Below are 13,125 nucleotides of genomic sequence, written 5' to 3' on the forward strand. Positions count from 1 at the left end.
TTGGATCAGTACTAATTGAGGCGGTCCAATTTGAAGTGGAGTGAAGTAAAGAGTTGTATGGAGCCCCAAGAGAGACACACCAAGGAAAAGGAGTTTCTACTGCATGAAAATCTATCTTGTAACATCAACAAGGAAAAGAACGCCACTAGCAAGAAATCTTCACACAGCATAATATAAACAATTCTCCAACGGTTTTATTCTTTAATAAAATTCATCATTCTCTTCATATTTTTCATTGATAGACAAAGAGAATACAAAAAAAACACCACTTTGAATGGAAAAATATCACATAGTACTCATCTTCATTGTCTTCTTAGTTTTCTTTCACAATCTCTCATAGATAGATACATTATTTTGCATAGAATTGGCTATCTCTGACTCTCTCTTTCTCTCTCAATCAATAGTACATCATCTCCTCACTACAATACTCAATAATCACTCACAATAATCCTTCTTTGATCGTGGATGCCCCTTCCAAAAGGTGTGTTTGATATGAAAGGTCACCAAAGCCACTACAATGGCTCTTCATAACTCACTACTATCACTTCACTCCAATCTTCTCTTGAGTCTTCAACAGCTACTTATTTGACTTCTTCAAGCTCTTTTGAACTTCTATTCACCTCTTTCCAAGGCTAAAAAACTTCCCCAAAATCACACATACATTCCACAAAACACTGACAAAGACATATAGAACATAACATAACATAAACAGAGCAAGAATAGAAGCTCTACAGAAGATTTCATAGAAGGTCAATAGAAAGCATCAGAACCACATAACTCATACTAAAACCATTCTAAACTATCAAAAAAAATTCAATGAGCTTTTAAAAGTCCTCAACTTCCATCAATCATTAATCTATGCTTCATACAAAAGAAAAACAGAACAAAACAGAAGCAATCAAAACCTCAACAAAACCTATCAGAACATCACAGAGCCTCATATTTCTACTAAGAATCATCATGAGCTTCCAAAACATAATCAATATCATCCAAAATACTTTCAAAAATTTCTAAAACAATCAATCATCATTCAAAATCCATCAAAAATCAACCATTCAACCTTCAAAAATAATAAAAATCAACCAAAAATCTAGTCAATTCAGCATTCAACATATCCCCACACTTAATAAGGGAGCATCTTTGCAATCTAATAAAAAGAAAATACAAGTTCATTCACAAGCTCATATCATTGATCTTCAATATCAATCTTTACGAAAATGCCATTCAACCACGATCCCAACTTACAACCTGTATCTCTGATAAAAATACAACGAAAGGAAAACCATTTATCAATCAACACTTCTTAAAATCAACAAACAAAAAAAAAACTGATAAAGGATATAAAAAGTTTCTTTTGTCCATCCATCCATCAATCAGCTTCGCGATCAGGTCCATCTTCATCTTCAGCTCCACTTGAGAGAAAAATAATACATACACATACACTAATACTTGACACAAAACCGGGTAGTCTGAATGGCATACGCTCCCAAAAACAAAGAGCAAATGAAAAGATTTTCATTAAGAAAAAAGATAATACAATCATGAAAACCCTCTTTTGCTAAGTAGGATGAAGATGTTCCTTCTTAAATTGCATACTCAATTTAAGACGTTCCAAGGCTTTGTTCTCATCTACAAAGTACTGAGGTACATTTTGGAGGAACTGGAGACAACGCATCATATGATAAACCTGGTGGGGAAGGCCTATGCAAAGTAATACAGTACATCCATTTGAGCATCCACTACATCCACATTTGGATCTATGATCAACTAGGGGATACTCTTTCAAGTATTCAAATGAGATTGGTAATGCATGAAGGCAAGATACTAGCAAAAATGAGCTGCAAGATGAACACTGGTATCCTCAGAAGTAACATGTACTCTGGCAAAATGAAGATAAGAATTCGAACATGCCAGAGACGTATCCTAGGACCCTAGAATAAAAGGCCAGTCCTGTCATAGAATCATGCAGCGTCCGTTTTCGTCGACGAAGAATGTCATGATCATAGCCAAGTGTATCCATCACTGTCTGGGAAGGAAGGTTAATGTAATTAGATAGAGAGGGAAATGGAATAAGAGAAGAAGATTGTAACGGAGAATAAGATAATTCATAGAATAAGGGTAAATGAAGTGATAAGGAAGGTGGAAAAGATGGAGAATGCATCAAAAAGGTTTGAAGAGAATCTGCCAAAAAAACAGAAGAAATTGAAATGGAAGGAAGAGGTTCAGAAGAGATAGGAGATATCGTGGGATCAACAATAAAAGGACAAATGGTAAACACAGGAATGTGAGGCAATCCAAAAGGGGTAAAAGATAAAAGAGGAATGGTATTAGGTTTAGAAAAAAGAAGATAAACATATAAAGAAAAATGATAAGATATGAGGGAATAAGACAAAAGATCTCCAGGATCCAATGGATACAAAGAACAATGAAAATGAAGACCCCAAAAAAAGGAATTAGTAAATAATGGATGATCAGCAAGATAGCTCAATAACTGAGATTGTAAAGGTTGGATATCATATTTATAGAATACACTATTGAGACAACGATATTCCAAAGCAGCAATCTCCAAATGTAGATGCCATGCATGTCCTTTACACCAAGATGTCTACTCATGATAAGTCTTCAAACTCTCTGCTAGCAAAAGCTCCACTGAGTGCATATACATAATAGCTTGCAAGATCACATCCCCCACATAAACATTTAGATCTTCCTCATCGGGGATCTGCAAATGGCCTGTAAGATACATAAAAGATAATAACTAAACTTCATGGGAAACCATCTCATCCATGAATCTATCAAAAACAGTTCTCAACAAATTGACAGACAATAGATTTGACCATCCATCCTTTGGAGGTTCCAAATCCACATTGCTTAAGGATATGTATAAGGCAAATCTCTACTGATGATATTTAACCCAAAAGGAAGGAGATGGTAACACCAATTCAGCATAGCAAATAAAATCTTCATGCACACAATTCAGGAGGCAATCACATAGCTTAGCTTTATGCTGCAATTGGTCAAGCTCCTCGGTAGAAGATATGACTGAAGAAACTACAGGGGCTAGAGAAGGAATAGAGAGAGTGGCAACTTTCTGATCAAGCTCCTCAATAAGCTTCTTTTGGGCCTCAATAGTTTCTTGGGAATGCTGCAATTGACCTTCACAAATTTCCAATTTACGAGCTGTCTCTAACATCTCCTCAAGAGTTGCATTTTTGTTAGTCATTAAGGACATAATCTCACCTTCTAATGTGACTACTTTAGCTTCCAACTCCTGAATTTTGGCTTTCTAGTTATCCATCAAAATAGTCGCCTCAATTATCTACTTATCAATGTCACTCATGGTAGCTTTTTCTGATACCAAATCCTCCAAGGATTTACTCAACTAGTTGGTCAATGAATCCACCTTGTCTTGCAAGAAAGTATGCACTCCTGTGTAAACAGATTGAAGACGGGATGTAAGGGAGGTCTCCAACGTAGAATGGACACCATAAACTATCTAAGAGTGCAACGGTCCAACTGTCAAGGTCTATAAGGAAGTAAGAATCTTATAATCTAGCTATTCATCCCTCTGAGCACTACAAATAGGTTATTACATGAGAGGAATGCAAGAAGGGAACTGCTAGAAACAGGAGGAGTAGTATCCTTTACTAGATGATCTGTAGAGCTAATACTATAGAGGGACTACATGGCCCTTAGTATGTCAGCACTTAATTCGGGAAAATCTTGGAGGGGGCTCATCCTCTGAATCTGAATTTGTCTGTAATGGGGGAGGGAATGGAACACAAGGTGGTGGCTGCTTCGAAAGAGGAGCAGGATCAGCCACTGGCACACATCCAGGAGGAGGGGCAAGAGTGATAATCTTTTGAAGGAAAGCACCATAAGACACATTACTACCCTAACCTTTTCTGACTCTTTGGAAATGTTGATCAATCTTCGCTAACATGAAGGTTGACCAATTAAATTTAGCCCCTTCAAGGATTCGAACAGAAGCAGTGAAAAGCTCCTTGGAGAGACATTTAGGAGCAGGCTTACCAGACATTAATCTGTCTTGCAGAAATTGGCAAAGTTGCTTCTATATCGGGGAGGCAATATGAGTAATAGAAACCCCTGAACTGGTAATTACCTTGCTGGACACCAAAGGGGTAGACGTCTCCTTCTGAAGAAGGGAAAGGATCTCTTCAGCTATTAATAATCGATTTCCACTAGGGACAAAAGAAATTGAAAAAGGCAACACAAGGCATCATTGATGTTGGCTGAATGATTCCAAAAATCAGCAATTAAGAATTTTTCAACCATTTTTTGTATTTTTTATTTTTATAGAGTTTTTTACGCTTTCTTTTTTAAAAAATTATTTTACAGTTTTAGGTATTTTTATAGATTTTTTAATGGTTTCGGGTTTGAAAATTACGTGTGAACAGCTGCTAGCACAGAACAGCTACATTGCATGAACGACTGCAAACATCTACACCACTACACAAAGAAGACCGGATGCGCGTCCTCACGTGAGAATACTCACGAGCCATGCCCACGCATGCGCATGAACACCCGCAAGCGGTGTGGTGGGACGTGGTGTTGGGTGACGCATTTGGGCGTGGAAAATTACGTGTTGTCGGTAACGGGGGTGTCGATAAGAATGAAGGGGCCTATAGGAACATGGGCCAAGGGGGTTTTGTGGGGGAATGAGAACCAAGAGGGGGGGAGGGTAGAGTGGAGGGTCAAGGGGGGCTAAGGGAGGTAAGAGGGGTGGTGGGTGTGGGGGCTGAAGGGGTGGAAGGGGAGGTCTCTGTGGGGATAGAATGGGTTGGTGATGTCGAGGGAGGGGGGGGAGGAGGTGGTGGAGGAGGAGAGGCGGGCGGAGTGACGGCAGAGGTATAAGAGGTGCAGGCGACGGCGGGCACTGTGGGCGACAAGGAGGAGAGGTAGCAAAGTCAGGGCACTATGGCACAGGGAGGTGGGCGGACCGAAGGTAGAGGCAGGGAGCGCCGGCAGGTGGGGGAAAAGAGAAGAAGGAGATGGTGGAGGTGAGGTGGAGGTGGAGGTGGAGACAGCGAAGGAGGAGGAGAAGGAGGAGGAGGAGAGGCAGGAGGGAGAAAATGGGGGGAAGATAGAAGAGGGAGAAAGGACAAAGGGAGAAAAAGGAGGGAGAGAAGGTGGGGGAGGAGAGGAAGAAGGGTGGAGGAGGAGAATGAAGAGAGAATAAGAGAGGAGGGAGCGGAAGGCGGGAGGCAGGATGCAGGAGACAGAAGGAGAGGAGGGGGGAGGAGGGAATCATTGGGGAGAGGAAAGGGTATTATGATATTTTTAGGTTACTTTTTTTTTTAACAATTAGTAGAAAAATCAAAGGTAGTCCCCCTCGTCCTGTGCACATGCGGGGGGCGGCAGGGGTAAAAGAATTTGCAGTGGCGGGACCCGTAGACAGTCTGGACACCGACAGGGGGGGCAAACGGTGCAATGGAAGCATCAAAAGACGTGTAAATTGAAAAATGTAGATGTTCACATGCAACACCGGAGACACATACACAAGTAAAAATATGAAAACAATAAATAAAACCCAAATCGTATATCGAAATGAAATGTCATAAAAATGAAAAATGTGCCTGAAGGCAGGGGGAGACAATGGAAATATGCAACAAGGGGTTTGGAGAGAATGCATGGTGTGCCATGGGAAAAAGGCAAAATTCAAGCCCCAAAATGCATACGAGAATTAATAATCGAAGAATCCATTCATCAGAACAAAGTCTGGGAAGAATGAGAAATGTGCCTAAGAATGTGCCTGACAATCCTATCACATCAGGACACAATTCCAATCAAGATAAGATGTGTTCACATGGAAAAACCCAACAATCGTACCCAAAAAGGGATTCGAAAATTAATAGTTAATGATCCAGCCATCGGAACAAAGGGCAGTTAAAAGGAGAAATGTTAGGTGATAGATGCTCTTCAAGATTGGCATAGTAGAACACAATTCCGACGGGGTTAGGAGGTGTTCGCATAATAGAAAAAATAATAAAACAAAGCTCAAAAACACCTATAAAAATTAATAACAAAAAAATTATAAGTTGAAACATGGCAATGGAAAAAGGAAAAATGGGCAAGAGGGGAGGGCGCTCAAGGCTATTCACTCAAAATTGAATTTTGAGGAGAATAGGGCAGGTTCACATGAAAAAATGATGAAAATAAGCACGAAAAAGATACGAAAATCTGCAAAAATTAATAACTGACAAACTATACATCGGAATGACAGGATGTAAAAAAGAAAAATATCATATGGAAGGTGTAGGACAGGGTTGTCACATCAGATCAGCATTCCGAAACAACAAACAAGCATTCACATGGAAAACGTCCAATGTGCGAGAAATGCTCCAAAAATTAATAACTTTCAATCTGTTGCTCGGAATAGAGGGCGGTTTTTTTAAAAAAATACCGTTTAGAGGGATACACATGGTTGTAGGGTTGGATTTGGTTTTTTGTAAAATTAGGGTGTGTTCACATAAAAAATATCTAAAACACCATGTAAAGAAAAATAACAATAGAAACTGCCTCGTAGGTAAGGGAGACGAGGGCTGCTAGGTGGGCAAGGAACCCATTAAGGTAAAGTGAAGACATGGGATATATGCAGATTCCATGAATGACATATACAAGATATATGCTCGGTAGACGTGCAGGGACGTGTCCCCACACTTAAAACCTTACTAGGTAGGGTAAAATGACTCTGCATGAACACAAGACGTGTCATCGAAGTGTATGCTAACATTCCCACACTTGAAACATGACTGTCACTTGCAAAAAAAATGTATAGGGTTAAAAAAACTTGATCCAATTTGCTGAGCATTGCAGTTGACTGTTGACATCGCGTCCTGTGTCACAGTCAGCTATAAGAGGTACCAAGATGTCTTCACAACATACATCCAGTGCTGTGGGGACAACATAGTAGCACCTAGGGAGGCGGCTTTATTGATGAAGGTGTAGGAATTCAAGTGATAACAAAGGATATTGCACTCAACGCACAGTCACTCAAATGGAGAGGAAAGAATAGTCACTCGCTCCATAACGTACATTACTCAATGAATCTCATAGAGAACCCTATAATGTACACCCGCTTTAGAAATCGACAAGGAAAATAGGATAGGAGTATGCCAAGGTGCACATTTGATCGTTCATAAGTGTATCCAATCCCATTTGGCATAACTATAAGCAAGAAGGCCAGGGAGCCTTATGGAGCAATGTACAGAACAGGGTGACGTATCCTTTGATGATAGTTGAGACCCATCCTGTGGGTGCATAGGGAAAGGAAAACATACCTTACACCAAGTGTCATAACGTCCCTCAATTCCACCTCTCGATGATTGTTTTGAGGACACACCAATGACACTCGACCCCCCTCTTGACTGACACTCTGTTTGAGAATACAAGAGGGCAACCTGATCCTTACATCCATTATTGTTGTCCTCACAATCACTTGTACAAAGGTTGTATGCCTTGTGCGCATTTGATGGTACAGCAGTGTATCCCTGGCATACAGTGTAAGAAGAAAGGCCAGGGAGCCTTATAGTGCAGTGCACGTGAACAAATCGTGCATTGTGCATTAAGAGGCCCAACTCGTGCGTGCAACCCTCCATTCGACACAACTCACCTCTCATTTGAATTGAAGGGAAAGGACTGGTCACTCACCCCACCCTCTATCTCACACTCTGTTGATAAATACAGAGGGCAACCCATACTCAGCCCATCCTGTTAGGATGAAAGCTCGCATCACTCAATTGTTTGTCGATGAAGATTGCTTCATCTATTACTAGCATCAAGGAGTTGATGACAAGGCATACCCAAGGAGGTAGCCCATATATCTAGTACTATAGATTTTTTGGAGGTCATGTCTTCTGTGTTAGGGAATCACATGTTCTACGGGGAGTACAGAGACAGCGCACCAAGGGAGGTGGCTTTTGAATTTCTTTTGGAAAAGTGTACTGTTGATTCAGCTAGAGATTTGGAGATCTTAGACTGCAGGGTGTTACCACCTTTTTCATAGTCAACTTCCCATCCAAGGGTGTTTTCACCTTTTCTAGAAACAAGGCTTGCTATGACAAGGAATTGCTTCCTTTTCTCCTACAATAGTTTGTTTTTTTTTTCTTTCTTTCTTACTCCCAAGGGTGTTTCCACCTTTTCTTGAAGAATAGGTCGGCATGACAAGAACCAAAGTCATTTTCTCCCATGATCGATATATATTTTTTATTTTTTATTATTGTTTTTGAAGCATCAAAAGGCAAGAATGCCATATATCAAAACCATCCTTGCCACCTCTATTGCATCAGACAGAAAGAAAGTCAAGGGGAGGGGGAAGGTGACGACAAGGGGCTATCAAGACGAAACCATATCATCAGCATCAGTAAGAGGGTTATCAAGAGCATTAGGTAAAGCCATCTCAACCATTGTGCAAAGAATAATGAAGCTATCGACGGTGATTGTCAGGATCTCTAGGGAAGGTAATACTTCCTAAGGCGATAGCCATTAATAAGGGATCATCCGAATGTCTGGACTTTAATTGGTCCATTCGGATTGATGGCAAGTACCTTATAAGAATCCATCCAATATTGTTGAAGCTTTCTTGGAAACTTGCCAAATTGAGAATCATAAGCGACAACTAAGTCACCTTCCTTGAACTCCTTGTGCTTGATGAAGATGTCATGATAGGCCTTTCGTCGAGCTTGTGTGGCTTCCATGGACTATAGAGCCACCCTGCGAGTCTTGTCTAGACATTCCAAGTGCAAAAGATGGTGTTGCAAGGACTCGATATCTCCCAAGCCCTCCTTGATATCCACTCGTAGGGAGGGAAACTCCAGTTCAACAGGAAAAATGGCTTCTATACCATACACCAGTTGGAAGGGTGTATGTTCTGTAGCTGCCTTATGGGAGTTTCTGTATGCGCCTAGAGGGCCTTTGTAAGTCAATCATCTCAATCACGACGATGTGCAACGATCGTCCTTGTCTAAATTGAGCAGAGGATGCGATTGGTAACTTCGACTTAGCCATTGGATCCAGGGTAATAGGGTGTGGACTTACGGTGACAAATCTTGTACAATTCTGTCAACACTTCCATAATCTTGTTAAGGAAGTGGGTACCTCAGTCTCACTGACAAGCTCTAGGGGACTACCAAAACGGGTGATGATATGCTTGTACAAGAACAAGGCCACACTATTACCATCATCCCGCTTCAGAGCTTTAGCTTCACATCACTTTGTTATGTAGTCTGTACAGACCAAGATGTATATATTCTGCTTCCTTCTGGTTGGCGGATCAATAGGACCCATGAAATCAATCCCCCACTTTTCGAACAGCTTTAGAGAAAGAATGGGTTGCAAGGGCATGGCACTGGATTTGGTAGGCTTTCCCATTCACTGACATGCATCACACCGTTTGCAGTAATCATAGGCATTCTTATAGAGGGTTAGCCACCAATATCCTGTTAACAAAGCCTTTATGGAAGTTGCTTCTCCTGCAAAGTGGCCTCAACATGGCTCGTCATGGCAAGCCTTCAATACTATGCCAATCTCTTCCCCTGCAACACATCTACATAAGACTTTATCATTGCCTTTCTTATATAGAGCACCTCCTAAACGGGGTGTAGGGGCCTAATTATTCCAACAAAAGCTTCTTCCTCTCATGGCTCGAGATGCTAGGGGGATACTGTTGGGTTACTAGGAGATTGGCTATGTCTGCGTACCATGGGGTAACTGTTTTGACTCAAAGTCAAACTCTTGGAATAGAAGGAGCCATCTCATCATTCTTCCCTTCACATCTACTTTGTTCATTAGGAAGGACAGGGCCTCATGATCCACATAAAATTTAAAATGAGTTGACAATAGGTAGTGGTGAAACTTCTCTAGGGCAAACACCATTGCCAAACACTCCAGCTCTGTCACTATATAGTTCCACTCTCTATCAATGACCTTTCTTCTTGCATAATAAATGGGTTGATCCAGCTTTGAGGATCCCTTCTGGCATAGGACTGCATCTAAGCCTTCAACTGATGCATCAATGTGTACATAGAACTCCTTCATCCAATCAGGAGGATGCATGATGGGTACTTCAATCAAGCACTTCTTCAGGGTGTCGAATGCTTTGTTACATGCATTAGTCCATGTAAACTCGACATCTTTCTTCAAGAGTTTATGCAAAAGGGTTGCCTTCATCGCGAAGTGTGCAATGAATTTTCTATAATAACCCACATGGCCAAGAAAGCCCCTTAATTGCTTAAGGTTGGTTGGTCTTGTTAAGGCGACAATCTTCTCAATCTTAGTAGGATATGTTGCTATCCCTTGTGCAGAGACAATGTGACCTAGAAGAACTCCTAATGAGACACCAAAGACACATTTGTCAAGGTTGAGAGAAATCACATACTCTCGACATCTATCAAAACACTGCTAGAGGTGTCCCTAATACTCATGAATTATATGATAATATCAACAATAATCTTAAGTGAGGACATATTTTGCTCTATGATTTGGATGCACGTGTTCACATTTTATTCTTTTGGGAGAAATTTGACGCTACATAACATAACATTTTTGTTATCGATAGATGGTTCTTTGAACTTTGGGATTTTCAAAGTTTTGATATTCTAGTCAGAAATTCCAATACGTTATGTTTTTATATATAGATAACTTGTCAAACAAAATATATTAGTCAAAGCATCCAAGACCTCCCCCATTTGCACCACTTCTAGCTCCATTAAACCCTCGAACGATTGCTCAATGAGAAAAAATTAATCCAAGTCATCGAGAAACACCTAATGAAATCACGTAAATGGTTCTGGAAGGTAGCCATCATCACTCGTTGAAAAGTAGCAAGAGCATTACAGAGCCCAAACGGCATCACTCTATAAGCATAGGTTCCCCATTCGGTTGTGAATGTTGTTTTGGATTGGTCTTCTTCTGCGATTTGGACTTGGTTGTATCCGTTGAATCCATCCAAGAGAGAATAGAGCTCATGGCCTGCCACTGTGTCCAACAGTGGGATAGGGAAATGATTCTTCTTTGTCTTGACATTCAGCTTCCAAAAGTCCACACATATTCGAAGTTTCCCGTTCTTCTTGGGTACGACCACAATAACGGGTGAAACCCATTCACTGTTAGCCACTAGATAATTGAGCTTAGCTTCAAGGAGCTTCAATAATTCGACCTTTACCTGAGCAAAATAATTGGGATTCATACGAGATATTTGCCTCTCATAGGTTTGGTATCAGGCTCTAGGTCGATGTAGTGTTGGCAAACTGTGGGATCAATCCCCTTTAGATCTTTATATGACCATGCAAACACGTCTAAGTTCTCCTTTAGTAGGTCTTGCAAGACCACTAGTTCCTCTTCTGCAAGATTTAGACCCACTTTCAGGTGACATTCAGTACCATCAGCATCCACGAACGTCAATTGCCTTTCATCTTCCACTTCACGGATAAATTTCCCACGGACTGCTTCTAAGTAAAGAACCGACTCCTTTAAGGCAGTGGTCTCATCTTCTGATGATGCACTAGAACTATTGTCCTCTTTTAATGGAGGCTTTGCTCACTCTTTGGGAGGCTAAAAGGGTATCATTGAGGTTTTGAGTTTGGGTTGGGGATGAGTTACTTCTTGGCTCAAGGATTCGTCTTCTGAAGATGCATCCAAGAGAACCTCACATAATAGGAACTTTCTGCATTCTATTTGAGCTGCAGGGCTAGGGGTTGTTGGCAAGGTGCATCATCATCATCTTCTTTAAGGAAGGGTAACTTTGGACAACAAGAGCCACTGCCAAAGGAAGGCCTATTATTCTTAATCCATTTCTTATAAAGGCTTTGCTCATGACGTGAATCATTAATCATTCCAAAGGGCACCACAATCATTCTATCGAACAGAAAGGGATCTTCGGCTTTTGAGGCTTTAAAAACTAAAGAAACTTCTTCCTCATCTCTACCTTCTATGAGTAGGATAGATCCTTCTAGCTCACTTTCATAATCTTCTTTTGCATTATCACATTTGTCCTCTTTAGATTCTATTTCTACATCTGTGGATGCTCTGTAAGAGAAGAACAAGCTCTCTGTTCTGTCTTTTGCTTCTGCTTCTGCCTATGTCTCTGTGTCTGTCTCTATCTCTGGCTCTGTCTCTACAAGTGCCATGTAATAGGAAAAACAGCACATACATGCTTCTATCTCACTGTCAAAAGATGATTTCAGAAGTCAATTCAGGTTCAGGCAGGAGGTATTCACCCATAGACAAAGACTTTACTTCCTTCAATAATTGGCTTACAATGCTCACTATTAGGGATTGTGCCTCTGTTTTCTTGGAAAATATTTGTTTAACAGTCTTTTTGTCTCCTGATGTACCATTTGTTATTTCATTAGAGGAGTCGATTGCAACTTTGATGAATGTGGATCCATTGCCTTTTTGCAATCCATACAACTTCAATACCACTTTATTGGTCCTCTGCCTAGGGTTAGGATTCCTTTGAACCAATCCGTCCTTGCTTTTGCTTCAAAAAGCCAAGGTCTTCCTAATAGCAGAGGGTATAAAGTCCCGTAGAAATTTGGTTTGACCACTAGATATGTTAGTCAATAGTCTCTTCTTGCGAGGGTTGTCTTTACGTATGGGAAAATGCCCAACAGTTTGATTCTACTTTGGTCTGCCAATCTAATAAGCCACTATGTAGGTTGCATTCCTTGCAATCCTATATCATTCATTGTCACATCCGTCATTATGTTTACTGATGAGCCTCCATCAATCAATGCATCTGCAATAAATCACCCTTCAATCCATACACCAATCTCTAGGGTTCCAAGATCCAAGAAGGCGTTAGCCACATCTACTTCCTTTACGGGTTATGAGGCTCTATTGGACTTCATCACTACAGAGGAAATAATTCTTAAGCCTCTTCTTCTAGTTAGTATGCTTTTGAATTTCTTTCGATAGCTGGGAGAACATCAACAACTGTCAAAATGTTAAGTTTGGTTAAAAAGTGTCTAGGTCTTTAACCAAATCATACTCTTTGATAGGATCCACAAGCTTTTCCAATCGACTGGGAAATGGGACCACATCCACTTTTATCTTCCATGTTTCTTCTAGGAGTGGAAACATCTACGCTTCTTCTCCATGAGGAGG

At 40.7% G+C, this 13,125-nt stretch overlaps 1 protein-coding gene across 1 annotated transcript in view; it reads right to left on the bottom strand.

Annotated features, from left to right (window-relative positions):
• Positions 1 to 402: 402 nt before the first annotated feature.
• Positions 403 to 13,125, bottom strand: part of LOC148029657 (antifungal protein ginkbilobin-like protein) — a 56,045-nt gene continuing 43,322 nt past the window's right edge. Inside the window, exon 2 of the mRNA XM_087685904.1 lies at positions 403 to 632. The gene's annotated coding sequence lies outside the window, so the exon portion shown is untranslated. The remainder of the gene's footprint in view (positions 633 to 13,125) is intronic.

Source organism: Lygodium microphyllum, chromosome 10 (genome assembly GCF_053477565.2).
Source record: "Lygodium microphyllum isolate KBCC chromosome 10, Lygodium_microphyllum_v1.1.10, whole genome shotgun sequence".
Classification (NCBI taxonomy): domain Eukaryota; kingdom Viridiplantae; phylum Streptophyta; class Polypodiopsida; order Schizaeales; family Lygodiaceae; genus Lygodium; species Lygodium microphyllum.